Source organism: Pan paniscus, chromosome 14 (assembly GCF_029289425.2).
Source record: "Pan paniscus chromosome 14, NHGRI_mPanPan1-v2.0_pri, whole genome shotgun sequence".
NCBI lineage: Eukaryota > Metazoa > Chordata > Mammalia > Primates > Hominidae > Pan > Pan paniscus.
In genome coordinates this window covers 2,995,671-3,015,746 of record NC_073263.2, presented here as the reverse complement: position 1 = coordinate 3,015,746, position 20,076 = coordinate 2,995,671, and positions in this window count along the sequence as shown.

Sequence of the window (20,076 nt, the reverse complement as noted above, 5' to 3'; positions counted from 1 at the left end):
AAATGGGGACATGACCGAGCAGCCAAGCAGCAGAAAACCAAATCATAAGCAAGAACCAAACTCTTGGGGAGTTTGATTCTTTCTGCTACATAGTGCACAAATTTTAGAGAGACTATAGGGGTGAAGAATAATAAAAGATTTTATTTTTGAATCGTCTTGCTTGGTTGCCTGGTTGGAGTGCAGTAGCGTGATCATAGCTCACTGCAGCCTAGAACTCCTGGCTCAAGTGATCCTCTGCCTCAATGTCCAGCATAGCTGAGACAACAGTTTGGAACTATCACAGCTGGCTAAATTTTTTTAATGCTTCAAGTTTTTTGTATAAATGGGATCTCACTATGTTGACAAGGCTGGTATCAAATTCCTGGCCTCAAGCAATTCTATCTCCTCAGCCCATCAATATGCCAGGAATACAGGCATGAGACACCGTGCCTGGCCAGCGCCTTTATAATGTTTTATTCTCCCAAGTTCTTCTCAAAAAAGTCAACATCCACCAAGTATCAGCTGAGATTTGAACTTCAACCCTGGGCTGAACTCAGTTGCAGGACTCTCCATTCCCAACAAGGGACAAATGGAGAAATAAATGGTGAGAGGGAGGAGCTTGATTCTGCCCATGCTAATTGGACACCTATTGTGTGCTAGGAAGACACACAGAGGTCAATCCAAATTCCAGCTCCAGCCACAGCAGGACACCCATGGTGTAGAAGGCCTAGCCCAGAGGAGGGAGACTTAGCAAGCGGAGCACCCCTCCATGGAGTATTGACACTCTGTTATTTCAGTTATACTGAAAACTAGTAGAAGGTATGAGATGTTGCACTCAACCATTATGAGCAAGAAAATCCATTCAATCTTCTTTAATTTGGTTAAAACTAACCATTACTAAAAGGCAGCAAAGAATAATGCTTGTCTGTGAGAATTTAAAAACATCATAGCAAACCACTCCTTTCTCAGTTTAAGAGGAAAGGCAAAACGCTTGTGTGGGAGAATAAGAAAAAAAAATTTATGTAATACTTTGAGTTTCTATTGCTCCTAACCACCATTGCTACATAATTATTCCAAATCATAGCACTTATTTACCCATCTTACTGTTAAAAAGTACCTCACTGATTCTGTAACCCCCAACTAATCCATCCTATAGTCCCTAGATGACGAGAGATGCCTATTATCCTCTGCTTTTTACTGTCACTCTCCCCAGTCCAGCAAACTCATTCCTCTTCCTGCATGAGCCTCCTGTGTTTCTGCCCTTTTTTATCTGCACCCTCTGCTGAGATTCTTTTGTCTTCACCCATCCCAAAGCCATCCATACTTCCACAGCTTGACTAGGGGTAATTATCTCATTCAACCAGCCTAATTTTTAAACTTACCTTCCTGCTCCCACCCTCTCTTCACTCTGAACAAGATTTTACTAGGTTGTTGTTAAGTTCTGGGGTTCGGAGAATCTGACTAGTGTGAGTTTCGCAAGGTACAGGTAATGCCTTAATAATTTTCACTTTAATTGCTCTTTGCGCACTGTTTTGCACAAAATTAACACAATAATTGCTCCCGGAGTAAATGCATAAATCTTTGCAATGTCCGATTTGGCTCCCTTAGAGTTTGGATCTTTTCCCCTACAACCATCCAGAGTCCTGTCTAACCAAAGTGAAAATGCGGAACTCCCTCTTTCTGGCTGGCATCACTGCTGAGAATGGAAATAAATTCTGTCTATGCCAACACCCTAGAACAAGTATAGGTTTCATCTAGACTAGTTTTCAAAATGAGGAAACAGGATGCAGACAAATACTTTATTCTCACTTTTTGGCCTGGGGTTTATTAACAAGGTGAAGTTATACAGAAGAACAAATTAGTTTAGCTGAAAAAAGAAAAAAATGTATAGTTAACTGAGGGAAGAAATTGAAAATGCAATAAAACCAGAAGATGTTCAGGAATTCAAAGTTGTTGATGCATAGAAATGCTACTGATTTTTGTACATTGGTTTTGTGTCCTAAAACTTTACTTGCTTATCCATTTCAGGAGGCTTTTCAAGTTTTCTCCAAAAGGAGTTTTGGATAGACTTTTGCATTCTCTACGTAGTGACTCATATTGCAAAAGGAGAAAGAGAATTGAATTTTTTTCTCTATTTGTATGCCTTTTCCTTTTCTATTGGCTGATTGCTGTGGATAGGACTTTTAAATCTAATTAAATTTTATTTGTTAGATTTTTGTATATTTTAATATGTCTCCAATTTATTTTATGTCTGTATAATGTCCCCTTATAAAGGAATAAGTAGCTGTTTTATTTAGTTATTTTATTATTGATGCACATTTGAGTTTTTTTCAGTTTGGAAAAGTACCAAATAATGCTGCTTCGAGCATTTTTCTGCATTGGAAAATATGCTGGCGTTTCTATTGGGTGTATATACCTAGTAGCAGAGTTGCTGGGTCCTAGAGTGTGCTTATGTACATCGTGTATGTAAGGAGTTACTACTCAAGAGGTTTTGAATGCCGTTATAACAGTTTGCACACAGAATGGTATAAGAAAGTTCCAGTTGCTTGACATCATCACTAGTACTTAATTTTGTCAGTTTTCAAAAATGTTAATGATTGCATAGTGGTATTCAATTGTAGTTTTCATATGCATTGTTCTGATGCATAAGGATGTGGATATGTTCATCTACTTGTTGGCCCTTCGGTTCTGTATGTGGAACTCCTAGTCACATGTTTTCCAATTTTGTTCAATGTATTGCATCTTTGTTTATTAATTGATGGGATTTACTTAAATAAACTAGATAAAAGGCTTTTGCCACATCAATATATGACAAATGTTGATTTCCACTTTGTTCTTGCCTTTCAGCTCTCCTGAAGGTTTTTTTTTTTTTATGAAGAGAAGGTTTTAATTCTAATAAAGTCCAATTTGTCATATTTTTGTCTTGAGAATTAATGCATTTTGTGTCCCGAGAAATCTGGGCCTGTGCCAGTCATGGACATATTTATCTATTTTATCTACTAGAAATATTGTTTTCAACTTTGACCTTAAAATTTAAAATCCACTTTTCATTGGAATTTGTTAATAATATAAGATAGGAGTGTTTTTTCTAACATAAGTAACCGGTTGACCCGAGGCTATTTACCGAGAAGACTGTCTTCACTCCTCTTCTATGCCTTTTTTGTAATATATAAAATGTCCAAATGTGTGAGTCTGAGTTGGACTCTCGAGTTTTTCTAGTTTTCTTTGTGCCTATTTTTTCATTACTACCATAGATAGCTTTTATTACTGTAGCTTTAATCTAAGTCTGAATATATGTCATTTTAAGCTCACAAACTTTGTTATTCTTCAGGACAGTTTTTACATTTCTTCGATTTTTTATATGTATTTAAATTTTTTTAACTGATTAGACAGTTTCCACAAGATTTCTGCCAAAATATTGTATTGTGAAAATGGAAATCTATAAATCAATTTAGGGAGAAGTTACATAGAAACAAAGCAAAACAAAACACTAATAACATCCAAAACAAACTTAAAGAGAACACCACAATAAGAAAAGAAATTCCCAAATTGGAATAAATATTTACAACTCATGAAATTACAAAGGGGCTCGCATTTCCATAAAGGGCACTCTCTCTCTCCCTCTCTCTCTCTTTTTTTTTTTTCCACAGAGACTCACTCTGTCACCCTGTCTTGAGTGCAGTCGTGCAATCTCGGCTCACTGCAACCTCCGCCTCCCAAGTTTCAGCAATTCTTCTGTCTCAGCCTCCTGAGTAGCTGGGGCTACAGTCTTGTGCCACCATTCCCGGCTAATTTTTTGTAATTTTAGTAGAGACGGGGTTTCACCAGTTTCGCCAGGCTGGTTTTTACCTCCTGAGCTCAAATGATCCACCCGCCTCAGCCTCTCAAAGTGTTGAAATTACAGATGTGAGGCACCACAGCTGACCTGTAAAGACCTCTTAAAAATTAGTTAAAAAACAAACAAAACAGAAAAAGAGAAAGAAGAAACAGCCACTCAGTTAAAAAAAAAGAAAAAGAAAAAGAAAAGAAAAGAAAAAAAGGCAAAAGACATTATTTTACAGGTCTAGTGCCCTGTGCCCCTCACTGTAATGGGGTTGGATATGGGCTTCACAGGACATGAAATTCATCAAACAGTTGCTGGTTGAAGGAGGGAAAATCTTGCAGGACCAGCCTCCAGAACAGAGCCTGTGGTGCATTGTTTCATCCCGTAGCCCTGGTAAGAAAACCTGGCTGTGCCGTGCTTTATGTTCGCCTGCATTTGCCCTGTTCAGAGGCCTGAGCTCCCGTGGACACATAAGTCTGCCCAAACTCTCCCCATCCCAATATTCTATCTGGTATTGAGCATGACACCCTGTCTTTACTGAGCATGTTCTTATACAGTTTTGTGACCACCTCTCCATTTTACAAAAGGAAGACTGAGGCCCCCCAAAAAGGCAAAGACTGGTCCATATCCCAGAAATTGGGAAGAGCACAGAGTATTAGGAAGGGAGCCAGCTTCCAAGGCCTTGCATGCACCCCACCCATCAGGTTTGCTTTGGAAATGAGTGCTCCTAAATCCTGGAAAACCCTGTGCTCTACTTTCTACCTGGGCTTTCTACTCTTCCTTATTCTCACATAGGTGTGCAGGCATGCACACACAAACACACCACACACACGCACACACACAGGCTTCTAAGGTGGAGATCATGGAGGTGAGGTCAGAGAAGAGGAAACCAGAGAAGTGACAAAATGGGAAGAAATAGCAGAGGCAGCTTTGCCATGAGGCAGAGGCATCCACCACCCCAGCTACATGTCCAGGAGCTGACAGCATGGGATGAAGGATCCTCCAGGTTCCCTGGGTTCTTCCAGGCCTGAGGACCTTCCCAGGTGTTTCAAGAGGACAGGACAGGGGTTGTGACTCCCAACTCTGTGGGCACCTGGAACTAAAATGAGCTATGCCCTCCCCCAACCACCCCATGTGATATAAAGTGAGGCTACGGGAAAGAAAACCTTTGTTTTCCCTCTCATAAATAAGGGTACTCAAAAGGAATAATACCAAGAATTCTAGATACTCATAAGTGTCTGCTCCCCTTGGCTCTTCATTGGTAACTCATTGTGCTTTGAGACTCTGGGAAGAGGCTTTTCAGGTTCTAGAGGTCCTTCAGAGAAGAGAGGGGCCTAGAGATGTGGGCAGATGAGGACTTTGAATAAAGCAGAATGTGACAATGCGCTGGGCTCTGGAGTGTGGGGCCCAGAAAAAATACTAGTTTTTTGGGCTGTCCTTGAGGTCCTCATTCAGAAGTGGAAGAAAATAATGTCGCCGAATGCTGTTAAAGTGTTTAATGAGTGCACAGCACACTCAAAGAGGCTGAGGAAAATAGGAATCAAGGGAGGTTTCCGAGGTTACTTTTATGGCCCTTGGAGTCTTCAGATACTGCTCCCTTTCCCAGGGGCCCCTGAAGAGGCACTGCCTTGAGAATTCCCCATTGCAGGTACCTGTTTTGTGATGCTTCCGCCTGGGACTTCAGTGGTAGTGGAGACCTCTAGGTGGTGGCAGACCCCGTGTTTCTTGTGCCCGCTGGGATTTACTGGAGCAGCTGGAGCTAGGGGGACAGTCAGCCTGAGGTCCTGCAGTTCCTGTTATCATTCATGATCTCCACATTATTGGGTGGCCAAAAGCGGGAAGAAGGGCTTTGTGATTTTCCATGTTATTTTACTCAGCGACTCTTCCCCTAGCACTCACCCTGTAGCAGCTACCTTTGTAGGTTCACCATGTGGTACCAAAAATGATTATGTTATCCCTGCCTCCCGGCGGGAGCCCACAGTCTGAGGACGGCAGGACAAAAACACTAAAACAAGTACATGTGAAAGGAAAGAGCATTTTATAATGGAAATAAAGTAGAATGTTGGGAGGGAGGGCTGGGGAGAGGTTGCCTGGAGCGGACATGAATGCCTCCCTGAGGTGACATTATGTTGTCACCAGAATGACAACAGAGAGCCAGTCCTGCGCAGGTGTGGAAAGTGTGCCAGGGAAAAGCCACTCTTTGTGAAGAGACTCACAGGCACAGGTGAGTTCAGCAGAGGAGGTTATAACGGGACAATTGTGGCTGCAGGCAGCCTGAGAAAGAAAGGAAAAGAGGGGAGAGAGGATCCTGGGGACTGAAAGAGATTAGTCACTTGCCCCTCTATGACAAAATTTCCCTGAATTTTAGCACATTTTGACAACAAATACTATCTCACAAGTTTTGTGAACCAGAATCTCGATATAGCTTAATAGGGTGCCTCTGCCTCAAGGTCTCTTACGAGGCTGGGACTGTGATTTCAACTGAAGCTGGATTTGAGGAGAGATCAGCCTTCTATCTGCCTCATGGAAACTGGCACGATTCAGTGTGAACTGAGAGCCCAAGTTCCTTCCTCTCGATTGGCCTGGGCATCTCCTCAGTTCTCTATCATGTGGGTCTGTGCCTAGAACATCTTAGGACACTGGAGACCGCTTCCTAATCTTGAGGATTACAATACAGAGATGGAAAATGAAAGAGATAGGCAGACATATGCAGAGAAAAAGAGAGAAAGGGAGACAGAGAGATTGAGAGAGGACGCACAGGACAAGGCAAGTAAGAGGTAAATAACTGTTTTAGAAATATAACTTTGGAAGTTGCAGTAGACTACGTGATTCCCCACCATATTCACATTCCAGAACCTTAATCCCCAGTGTAATGGCCTTAGCAGGTCAGAGGTAATTAAGTCCAAAGAATGAGGACCTCATGATAGCAATTACTGGCTTTGTAAAAGAAACCGCAGAAGGCTGTCTCTCCCTCTCTCTGCTAAATGAGAAAACAACCTGAAGTCTGGAGTTTGAAACTCAGAAGAGAGTCCTTACCAGACCCCAACCATGCTGGAAGCCCAATCTCAAATTTCTGGCCTCCAGAACTAATGTCTTTTATTTATAAGTTGCCTAGTCTATGTTTTTTGGTATAGAAGTCTGAACTAAGTCAGAAGTGATAACCTATCACATTTGTTGTATTCCCTTTGACAGAAACTAGAACCAGGTCCCCAAAGAGTTCAACCAATTACTAGCAGAAGTTCTTCAGTTTGCAGAATGACAGGTAAGAAAAGATACATCTTGTTGAAAGAATGAAATGTATTCCACTTACGAGACTTCTAAAAACTGGCTAAAATTGGTCGGAACCAATATGATCAACTGAAGTCTGTGTGAAATAAGCTCACTGATGTAAGAGCCCAAATTTCCATCACATGTTTTGTACTAACTGTCCCCAAATTTGCACATGAGATCTGTGTGTAGCAAGAAAAAATAGCTGTTCATGCCCAATGACTTTCCATACATTTTTCCTTTCAGCAATTCCGTACTAATCCAGAACCCACCTCCTAAACCTTTCTGAGAATATTACTACCTTTAAGTAAGCACAGGGAAACAGACTTGAGCTGAAATCCCATCTCTTTGTTAGAAACCCGGTGTTATAGTACCTGCTTCTGAGGCACTGAGAGGTGAGCTGCATTTTTAAATAACAGAGTCACTCACAACTTAGTGTTGTTGTGAGAATTTGTTGGGGGCGCCCACCACATAGGCTGAGATGAGGCATATACATATGACTCTAGATATAATGCACAGCACTGGAATATTTAATGCCAGAAGACAGTATCTGATTTTCTTTTAATTTCAACCTCTTCTGCTGTGGAATGGAAAATTAAGGCCATATATATATAATATATATCTTTTATGTATAAAGATACATAAACTATGTATCTTTTATATATAAAGATATAAATGTATAAGTTTATATCTTATATATAGTTATATATAATTGATATATATAGTTATATATAATATATAAATAAAAATATTTATATACATAATATATATATGTTTTTTGAGACAGTCTCGCTCTGTCACCCAGGCTGGAGTGCAGTGGCAGGATCATGGCTCAATGTAATCTCTGCTTCCTGGGCTCAAGTGATTCTTACACCTCAGCCTCCTGAGTGGCTGGGATTACAGGCATGCATCAACACATCTGGCTAATTTTTGGATTCTTAGTAGAGAAGAGTTTTTGCCATGCTGGCCATGGCTGGTTTCAAACCCCTGGCCTTAAGTGTTCCACCCGTCGTCTTGGTCTACCAATCTGCTAAGATTACAGGCAAGAGCCACTGCATCAAACTGATTTTGATTCATTCTATCTCTTAAATCACCAAAGACTGTTTTTGGAAGTTGATGTTAGCATAATTCCATTATGCATACTTCAGGGCTGGGGAGACCTGAAGCACACAGTGATTTTTATATGGTCACAGAAATGAAAAGGAAAAGAAGATTTTAATCCAACTCTGTTCTCTCAAACCTGGGGCCTTGGCTGCATTTAGATCTTTTTGGGGAGTAAGGGACATAATTGTGTTTGCATAACTGTTTACAGGTAAAGAGTTGAGATGGGAGAGGAGGGTGAGCAATCAGCAGCCCAGCAGGGACTTTGCATAGATTTATGGAGGAAAAGGGCTCAGGGGATAAAACCTTGAAGAAGTTAACAGACTTCCCTTGTGACAAAACCTAACAGAATTTAGAACTTTGGGAACCAGAAACCCACATTCTAGAGACAGCCCTGTATCTAGCTAACTTCATGGGAGATGCTTGAGAGGGCACTGTGTTCTCATTGTATGCTATATTCCTAAGCTGTTGCCTGAGAAAGGCTCAAAGTGAGAGCCTTTTCTGACAGTATACATACTGGCTCAGCCCACATCCTTCATACCACTGGCCATTCGACAAGAGGCACCCACAGGTAACACAGTGTAGCTCAGGGCAGGTCCGTCCATGCCAGGCCACCCGTGTCATCTAATCTCGGCAACCCGACCCTGCCTACCATTGCCATGTGTTGCAAGGGGAGTAGGAAAGGAGGGGGCTTTTCCTCACAGGGGCAGGTTTTAAGACACAGGAACCCTGGTGGGTCTGTCATTTTCATACCCAGGTCACGGTTGGTGGAATAAAAAGTTGTAAGTTGTGGACCAAGTACGTCTACCCAGATGTGAATCCCAAGGCCTTAAGCTGTCCTCAGGTTTCCTCATTGGCTGGTGGTCTATGCAGATACTCCTATGTTCCTGATCTGGGAAACAGAATTTCTAATGGAGGTGTCACCTGGTGGTAAAAACAAAGAAGACAATTAAATTTTTTCGCTGCTGGGAACACTCTTTGTAGAGCTGCATTAAAATCAGTGAGCAGATATTTGATGGGGTCAACTCCCCCATCTCCTTGGACAACTGGCAGGTTCACCACACCCCCAAGCATGGCATACAATGAGTTATGGTGAGAGCAGGCACATGGGGGTCTCTACAGAGAGGGACCTGACAAAACCAGGATGGGCCCAGGATCCAGACCCAAATATGGAATTTCTCTGCGCTTTCTCCTAGGGCATTTCCATGAGTGACCCACAGATCTACCCCCCAAAAATGTAGCCTTAACTGGTCCCAGTGGCAACTTGGTTAACTGTAAATTTCCTTTTTACATTCTTGTAGAAATATCAGAGAAGACCTTTGTGTTGTTTTTACTTTACACTAGGCTGTATTTATTCATGTTACTACAGTTTGTATGGTTTTAATTATTCCACACTGGTATCATCTGTAGCAGGCAGGTTCACGGTACTGCCAGACTTTCTCCAAGACTTGAAAGCCACCACTATCACTAATACTCTACAAAAATAGGGAAGAGTTTACATGAAAAAGGGGTTATATTGTTTCCTGCATTTGTCTGCAAGGTGTCATCTAAGAGAACTCATCCCAGTACCCCTTCAGGGCAGAAGTGGTGCCCTCACATATCTTTGTAATGTTCTATAATGGAGGTCACTTCCCAGAGTGGTTTAGCCCTTCAATGGCTATTATTTCTGATCAAAATGGAATAAAACTAGAAATGAATAAGAGAAGAAAACAAAAATAGCAACATATATATGGAAATTAAACAACTCACTTTTGAGCATGCTCATGTTTAAGGGTTGTAAGACTTAATATTGTGAATAATGCTCATGATGTCTAAAGCGAGTTACAGATTCAATGCAATCCCTTTTAAATTAAGAACTTTTTTTTTGAAATAGAAAAAGGAACCAACAAATTATATGGAATCTCAAGCGACCATAAAGAGCCCAAAAATGTTTAAAAAAAAACAATGTTAGTGACCTCACCTTTTCTGATTTCAAAGCACTTTACAAAGCAACAGCAATGAAAACAGTTTGTTTCTGGCATAAAGACAGACAATTTTTCCAATAAAACAGAAGGTAGCACACATGTAAACCTCACACACATGAGCAAATAGCTATTTGCATACCCATATTCATTGCAGCATTATTCACAAAGGCCAATAGGTGAAAGCAACACAAACTTTCCTCATAGAATGAATAAATAAATACAATTTGCAATATAAAAGTAATGGAATATTACTTAGCTTTTAAAGGCAGAAAATCTTGTACCATCCACAATAAAGAGGAATCTTGAGAACATAATGCTAAGTAAAATTAGTCACAATAAAACAGATACTCTATGATTCTACTTATATGTAATATCCAAAGTATTGAAACTTAGAACCAGAAAATAGAATGATTTTTATCAGGAGCCAGGTGGTAAGGAAAATGGGTAGTTGTCATTTCATGTGTACTGAGTTTTAGTTTTGCAAAAGAAAAAATTTTACAAATATGTTGCATAACAATGTAAATACACTTAACATGACTGAACAGTATAAGAAAAAATATTAAAGATTCTAAATTTTATGTTATGTATTTTTACCACAATCGAAATTAAAAATGACACCCAAGGGCCAGGAGTGATCACTCATGCCTGTAATCCCAGCACTCTGGGAGGCTGAGGCATTCAGGTTACTTGAGGCCATGAGTTCAAGACCAGCCTGGCCAACATGGTGAAACCCCAGCTTCATGAAAAATACAAAAATTATCCAGGCGCGGTGGTGCACAACTTTAATGCCAGCTACTCAAGAGGCAGCAGCTGGAGAATTGCTTTAACCTGGGAGGTGGCGGTTGCAGTGATCCAAGATTGTGCCACTGCACTTTGGCGACAGGGTGAGAGTCTGTCAAAAAAAAAAAAAAAAAAAAAAGACACCCGAAGAGACAGAGTTACAAAGTTTTTGAAAAATTATCTTCAAATCGCATAAATCTTTCTTTCACACTAAGATAATATAAACAATAGATGTTGAAATTAAGACAATTTCCATGATTGCTCACTTAGACAGAATAAATTATTGGCCATCAAATAAGAAGAAAATATACAAGTCATAAACAAAATAGGGGCAATATTTATACAGGCAAACAAAGAGTTAAATCATTATATTAACAAAAGACATAGGGATGGTTCATATTTGACTTTTGCCCCACACTGTCTTAAGGCATACAGAGTTGAATATTGTTATACAATATTATATTATATAAATTAAAACTTAAAACTATAAACTAATATAAGTTGCCCTACCCTAAAACATGAAACACAGAAATGTAAAATTGCAAAACAAAGTTAAACGAAACATTAACCCCCAAATTCTTATTTGAATAATGAAATTCAAAATCATAATAAATAGGTAGAAAGTAAAAACACAATTAACTGCTGTGAGACAGCCTACTCTAAAAAATACAGAAACATAAAATTATAAAACATAATTAAGAGAAACTTTAATCCATAAAATCCTGAATAAACATAGTGTCCAAATGAAAAAGAATCCTAGGTAACTACAATTTTCAACTCTTCCTGTGAATCCATGAAAAGTATAAATTTTGAATTATTTGGATACAGTTAGGGCAACAACATTTCAGAGAAAACACATTATAATTATTACAAAGAGCTGTGATGAGAAAGTTTTAAGGAATAAGCATTTAAGTAATACTAGAGAAAGTTTTAAATTATGCTACTGATGCATTGCTGCTTTTCTTACACAAAACGGTAAGGCTGTAATCTAGCTTTTAATTGAAAAGTCTTACATTTCTAAATATGGTAACAATATAAATATTGTAAATACAGTATAAAACATTGACATATAAAATAAAAATTGGAAATAAATTGTACTATTAGTCAAATAAAAGGGGAAAACTGGAAGAAGATGCTAACAGTAACATTGTGCCTAGAGTCAATTAAACATACAAGCCAAATATTTTAATAAATTATAAATTATACAATTTATACATAATATATACATTTGAGCATGCTATTTTACAACTTCTGAAAGGAAATTACAGACAAATGTGACACATGATAATTCAGAAAGTGAAAACACAGTCATAGTAATCTTCATATTAAAGAAGACAGAATCATAAAATACTAAGTGAGAAATAAAGTAATAATTGTGAATTCAATATATGTTGAACAATATTCTAATTTCCCTTACGGAAAAAGTGTTTGTAAGAAATCAGTAAAATGAGTACATACAATAAACCATCCTACAGTAGAGGCTGTTGGCATATAGAGTTTACATTTCTATGATTAGGTCCTACTAAGAAAAAGGAAATTTTAAAATAAAATACTTAGATTTTCCTATTTAATAAGATAATTTTTGCCTATAAAGTTTTTCAGTCTAATTTTCTTGTAGAATTAGGTTTTAGCCGTCGTAAAACTTGACATTATAAAGCAGAAAACAGGGGTCATCTTTCTCTGGTGTTCCTGGAATTTCTTACCCAAATGCCAATTCCTCCACAACTCCCCTCACACACTTCTGAATTGAAGCACAACAGATTTTTTTAAAATGGCATAACAGCGGTCTCCAGAAATGTGCAGAGATTTTCCCAGATCCCCAAAAGCAATGACAAACTATTCAGATCATTTAGGTTCTCACAAGATACTGGGAGGACTTTGGCTTTCAGTGTGAATGCACTGGAAGATTCTAAGAGAGAGGGAGAGAGAGAGAATGTGTGTGTGTTGAAATCAGAACCCCACCTTATGTGTTTATTGTGGAAATTGAAAATGAAAGCCTAAAGTTGAAAATTAAAATCACACATGATAGCACCTTGCAAACTATTTTCTGTGCTAGATGGATCGTTCTAGGGTGTAGGACCCTGGAAACACCCTTTTCCCCTCCTTCCGGAAAGAGCTACTCACACTGCTCAAAGCCTGCATTTACATGTACCATGTCGAAGACCAGCTCAAGAGCCTGGACCCATATGCCACCTTCAGCAGGGTTGACTGCAGCTGCTTCTTCTTCCTGAGCATCTTCTCCAATGGTGACCTGAGAGTTGCGGGAGGCATTGGGGCCAGGATTGAACAGAGGAAAAAGGAGCACGGAGGCCAGGTGCTGAGGACCAGGCCATCTCACCTGGAGAGTTCTGGCCCTGAGACATCCAGACCAGCATGACGTTTAGGTGCAGACAGCTGGCCCTGGTTGGCCCTGTGCTGATCACTGGCCTCGGCCCCTCAAACAGTGGGAAATGGAAGAATGGCTTGGAGATGGGCACTGTCGACAGTGTGTCACCTGAGCACATTCTCCCATGGGCCCAAGAGGGGCCATTGTGTCTCTAGAACCAGAACTGGAAGGTGAAACTGCCAGGGGGAACAAGGAAGAGGGTCCTCAGTTAGATGGAGGGTCTCACAGCAAGACGCCTGGCTTAATCAAGCTTGGCCATTCCTGAAGCACGTTCAGTGACTAAAAGTGCCTACCATAAGCAGCTGGAACACACTCTCTGAGAGCTGCAAGATGCATGGGGACCTCAAGTACCTGTTTGTAATTACAGCCAAGGACCAGCAGGCAGCATTACTGCATCCACATGGGCTTTTGCTGTAACCAGTAAGTCTCTGCCAGCCCCTCCCAGGCTCCTGGGATGCCACTTGTTCTGGGTCTGTGGACAGATAACCAGGACACTTACTCAGTGAAGCCCATCGCTCAACCCCAGCCCCACCATACCCTGTTTCCTAAGCCATTCCTCATCCCAGAAGGAAAGGCAATGCCTTTGTCACACAGCCCCTGCCTTGTGTCATGTCATGTGGGGGTATGGAATGAACCAGTCAGCCTAAACTCCAGTCCTTCTGCCTGAGGAATCTGTCCCTGCTATCTGAGTCGCCCTCTAGGGAGCTGTCAGTGGGATAGAGAGCAGCCCTGGAAGAGAGGCCCACCTGCTTCTGTTTGACTTCAGGACAGCATTTCAGGGCAAGAACCCAGAGCAGATGGAGGCCTCACAGAAGCCTGTGGCAGGGCTCTGGGCTTGGTGGGCTAAGCATCTCCCTCTCTGATGACTGCCATGGGGCCCACAACCACTCATTCAAGAGGGTCACCACCACATTGCAGGTGTGCAGATGGACGGTTCCCCAGGCAGAGCCTGCCATGGACTGCATGCACACAGAGGATGCACACCTTGAAGTTGGACCATGAGGAGAACATTCCTGAAGAGGTGCATGCAGCCTGGCCCTGCCCTCACTGGGAACCCCCTTCCATCTGGGTACAAGACAGAATTCTGTGCACTTTTCTGGAGGCTCCATGCTGGTCTGTTCATTTGGAAGTTTGATGCTGTCCATGAGGAAGTAAAAAAAGAGATATCTCAGAGCAGGTTGTGGGTCACAGGCTGAGCGAATTTCTCCCTCCCTAGTCCCTCTGCAGACACGGGGCTGGAACAAGGACCTGTGGATAATGAGGGGACTTCTCTTCGAGTACCTGCCTCAGCAGCTGCTTCAAGAAAGAGCCACATTAAAGGTGCCTATAGCCCCTGATGAGGGAATGGCAGCCTCAGGCCCGCCTGCCATCTGTGAGCAGGTTTTCTTGCTAACAGGATGAAAGCAAAGAAAGCTGGAATGAGCCCAGCCCTCTCAGGCACGTTGAAGACTGTTGGGGTTCCTTCCAGGCCTTCTAGCCTTATGCTTTTTGGCAGGCCACTCAGGCACCTTTTTCCAGCCTCTGAGACTTCCATGCTCTGGAAGAAGAGGGTCCCACTTTTCGCTAGGCTATGGGGCCAGGCCCATCCAGCTCCCCGCTGCCACTAACAACCATGGGGCTCTCATCTGGGCACACACTGCCCAAACATGGCCCTTCTAAGGCAGAAGATCATGTGTCTTGCAGTTTCAGCTTGCTAGGGCTTAAAAGTTATCAGTGCTGTTATTAAGATAGGGAACTGAGAAAGGAAAACTTGCTGTAAAAGTTTCCCATAATCTTACCACAGAGATCATCAGCACAGATGACAGCAGAGGCAGAGCTGCTGGGGAGGCTGAAGGAGAATGTCCAGCCTGTTCTGCCAGCTGGTCCTTGCCAGGGGTGTCTCGTGACCCAGTCCCTTAGAGAAGCATACAGATATCTCAGCAAGTATCTGGAAGGTGCAGATCAGGGCAACCCAGCACCACTGACGGTGGAGTGGGCCTACCTCCCATCAAGCTGAGTCTCCACAGCTGACCCTTGGAGCCAGGAGGTGTTTTACGACATGTGCAAGGCAGTGAGCCCCATCAGCTGTGTGGCATTCAACATTCACTTCAACTCGGACATCTCACCAGAAAGCAGTGGGGACTGACCAATGCAGAAGCCTGCAAAGTAGATCAGAGCGTCATGGGGTGGGGGATGTGGGGCCTGCCTGCTCATCTGAGCACTGCTCCCTGAGGGTGTGATCTGCAGGATTCCTGAAGGAGGGCTGTGAGCTCATCAGCGAGGCCCTGAGCCTGTGGAACATGCCTGAGGCCAAGCCCATGGGGATTTGTGTCTACTTGCACCTCCTTGCTCATCTCAGTACACTACAGGTGACTGTGCCAAGGTGGGCCTTGAGCATCCCCTGGGCAGTGTTAGCAAAGGGCTCTGGGTCTGGCCTGGCATTGAGGGATGGCAAAAAAGGAGCCTGGGGTTGCATTGTCACCCCCTATGGTAGCATAAAATGAGAGAGTCCAGACCTGCAGGACTGGAACCCTAACAAAGGGGTTAGGAGACTGCTCACTTTCCCTCAGGGACCCATATGGAGGAGCTGAGGGAGGTTAAGGAGACCCTAGGGACTCACTTGTTCTGTCTGGGCTTCCCCCTGCTCCATCGTTTGATGACCATTTTTTGGGAAGAGCTCAGGAACCTCCTGTGCTCTAGTGAGACGGGGCCTCCCCTCACAGGTTGTTCTGAGACTGTGAGTGAGGAGCTAACACAGTGCCTTGCAATACTCATGGGAGCTGTCATCCTCTGTGACCATCACGTGGCCTCATAGTGTTCAGACTGCCTGGCCTGCCTGGGGTTTGGTGAAGCTGTTTTGTGGTCAGCTGCTTTAGAATCTCACTTTCTCTGCAATCAAACAGTGACTGTTTTCATGTCTGTTTATGGGTTTAAAAAATCCTAGTATTTCCTTTATAGTAGTTCAGCTTGTATGTGTTTATTTGTATAAATTTTCTTAGAATAAAGAGAGCTTAAGACAATAGCATTTTAAGGTCTTAATGGGGCATAGACTTTCATGTCACAACAGCTAACGTTGACCTCCTTTTGCTGCCTTTGTGTAAAGTACACATAAAAAGTGCAGCCAGAGGTGACTAGAGCTGAGCTGCTTGGGCTTGCTTGCTGGCCTGCAGTGAGGTGGACTCTGGCTGTGAGGCGGTGCCCACCCTGGATCTACATCCCCCACCCCCTCTCCTTAGTCCCTGAGTAACCAACAAGGCCGTGCTAATGAGAGGGCGAGTGATGGGCATCGAGTACCCCAGTACTATCCGGGAAGATTTGAATGCCATCTGGGCTGGAGCTGTTGGGATTAGGGGCTGTGGCTGTCTTGGCTTGTCATGGTGCCACCCACAGATGTGCCTGCCCTGGGCTGCTTCTCCAGCAGCCGGCTGCCCATGGCCCTGAGCCTGTCACACCATGCTTGCTACCTCATGCTGCTTGTGTTTGAAAAACCCATCCCGAGATGACGCTGCTGGATGTAAGTCCTGAAAAGAGGGCATCACCTTTGTCCTGGGGGATTAGGAGCTGACCAGATTCCTCTTGACTCCCTCCCAGAACAAGTGGGGCAGGTGCTGCAATTAATGATGCCCCCCAGAAGATGTGTTTGCACTGGCTGAGCAAATATACGATGCAGAGACCTAAATGAAGACACGTGAATGGGGTGTGTGGACATCAGTTAGCAACTGGGAAACAGGTGCCTCTCAGGCCTCTCATGCTCCAGCAAGTGTGGAATATGCCTGTGCCCATGAGTGTAGACATCTGGAGTGTATACATTTGGCTGCGGCTTTTGCTGCCACTATTCCCGGCCCAACCTGGCTTAAAGTCCAGGTTTTAAGTAAAAAGTAGGAGGCTTTTTGCCACACAGCTACAAAAGAGGCTTAGGTGAAAGCATCACTGGAGCCTAAGAGTTTGAGGCTGCAGTGACCCATGATTCAGCCACTGCACTGACACAGTGAGACCTGCGTGCGCCCTTCTACAGAGAATAGCTCTGGTGCATTTGGGGATCCCTACAGTCCCGGGCCCTCCTTGTCCCCTGCTGCCTGTGCTCGTTTCCTTGCCTGCTGTCAGAGCCTAACATGGAGGCGGTTGCCACCCTGTGAGCCTGAGGGAGCTGTGTCTGACTGGAACTTCTGTCTGGGGTTTTGCGAAGACCTACTTATGAATATGGTCTGTCCAGATACCTTGTTTCAAAGGAAGTGAGCAAGAGCTAGCAAATGTAGCCACCCCACAGCTGATAAACAACTTTGTCTTGTTTTTAAATCATCAATCTTCATTTCACATTGGAATAAAGTAATTGAAACCTGCTACCCGAGCCTCGGCCCTGTGTTCTGTAACCCAGACTCATGTGGTTGTGGGGGCTGTTGTCAGAAATGTTATAAAAAAGTTATGCATAAATTAGATCAAATATAAAATTATGCTTATAATGTCACTTGAGTGGGAGGTAAGAGGGTAGAGTCACAGGAAATCTTTTGGGGTTTACACCCCTGCTACTTACCAAGCTCATGGGAGTGTCGCACTGGTGACCATCACCTGACATTGGTGACAGAAGAGAAAAGGCCGATGTGAAGGCCAGGTAGGGGAGAGGTGCCACGCTGCGGCACCAGGCCCTGCGCATGCTGGGCCTGTTAGATCACTGAACATCTAACTACCCGGGAACCAGCTCTTTTCACATCATTTGAGGTAAGACGATGGGGGAGCACTCTCCAGAAGTCACACTGAGCTGGGAGAATGGAGGAGAGTCTACATCCCACCAGCTTACGGTAGGTTTTAGATTGAGCTGGACTGTCTTGGAGAGCTAATGAGATGGGAGGAAGACAGTCCCCCAGGTGCACCTGACAGCCAGAGCCTATGAAGTTAGGGGGGTTGTGTGGGGGTGGCCTGTCCCTATGAGAGGAGGAGCTTAAAGGTCTTAAAGCTGGTGGCTGCTGCTCTGCCATCCCTCTACAGAGCAGGCAGGTCCTCAGCTGCACGAATATCTGAATGTCTTTTGCAGTGTTAGAGTCCCCTATGTCTTAGAAATTTTGAAAAGAAAAACAAATCTCAATTTTAATGCTGATTAGTTTCTCTGAGCCAATTGGGGAAAAAAAAGTCCTTCACCTCAAAGGTTTAAGTGACACCGAAGGGTAGCCACCAGTGTCTAGGCCACTGAAGCCTCATGCATGCTCCCACTACCAGTTTGATTTGCAGCCCCATAGTTGTGTTGTACTAAATATTCTTTCCTCTGGCCTTGTCCAGTGAACACGGTTCACATGGCTAACACCACTTCTTGAGATGCGAGCACCATGCAAAGCTGAGAACGGATTGGGTTTTGTGACCATTGTGCCTCCTCCTCACCTGAGAGGCCCATTTTTCCTGGTTGATTCATTAAGTGTATTAGTGCTGTCAGTCGCCTTTGGACAATTCAAATGACAAGTGGCTGTTGATTCATAAAGAAAATGAAGGCTTTAGATGTGAAACCCTCGTTTTCTCTTGTCCTTCTCTTAGGTGAAAGATTTTATTTTTTTCAAAAGGCTACATACTGGTATCCCAGCAGGTGGAATGTGAGAACGGGCATTTGTTAGGCTATGGTTTCAATGTGGATGGGCAATTCTTCAAGATGGAAAACCAAGTCTCACTGAGTTGCTGCAGCCATAGTCACCTTTCTCCACATCCCCCACCATGGGCTTTCACTTTTCTCCTGTGCTTGAATTTTTTTCACATACAAATTGTTTATACACACACACACACACGTCACACTCTGTCAGTGCAGGGGCTGAATCTTGGTTCACTGCAGCCTCAAACTCTTAGGCTCCAGTGATGCTTTCACCTCAGCCTGTCAAGTAGCTGGGACTACAGGCATGCAAAGCTATGCCCAGACAATTTTTAAATATTTTTCTAGAGACTGAGCCTACTTATGTTGCCCAGACACGTCTTGAATTCCTGGGATCAAGCGATCATCCCACCTTGGCCACCCAAAGTGTTTAGATTACAGGTGTGAGCTACCACTCTCAGCAAAAATATATTTTAAAGAACCGTTACAACCAAATTATGAGTTATGATTATGCCACTGCCCTCCAGCCTGGGCACCAGAGCAAGACCTTGTATCCAAAAACTACGCAAAACTAAACAAGAACAAAAAAAAAACCTCATAAACAAATTAAATTTTAAGATTATGTCATCTGTGTCCTTCCCTGCCCTCCAAGCTATCACTGTTAAATATAATGGTTATTGAGAAAATGGTTAGATATTATTAAGAAATTTCTATATATCCTCCAGCTGAGAATAGGTATTCTGATGTGGCCCAAATATATTCTCACCGCTACCTTCACGGTATCAACTAGCAAATCAGGACACCTGCAGAGGACAGTTGGCCGTTTTTAAATAGAAAGAGAAATACCCCCGTTCATGACAGTAATCCAGTGATTTTCAAAAAGACAAGTCAGACTGACATGCAGTGCAGTCAGGCCACAATTACCCTGGAATAATCACTTCACACAGAATGATTGAGGAGACTTTCTAAGATGAGCAAATTTGGGCAGCGTAATCCTTGCTTATTTATTCCCGGCCCCCGCTGCCTGCCTGATTCCTAATGGCCACCCTACAATGTGGTCAGCAGTGGGATGTAGCATGGTGAGAGAGGGGCTCAGGGATGGGATGAAGGTCTTTCCTGCATTATCAAAATGCAGGTTAAAAAGTTGTTAAAAAGATGTCCAAATGTTCTAATTCCTACTCTTAAATAGCTGCTAAGATGCATTATACAACAGACCCAGGTAAGGGAAGGA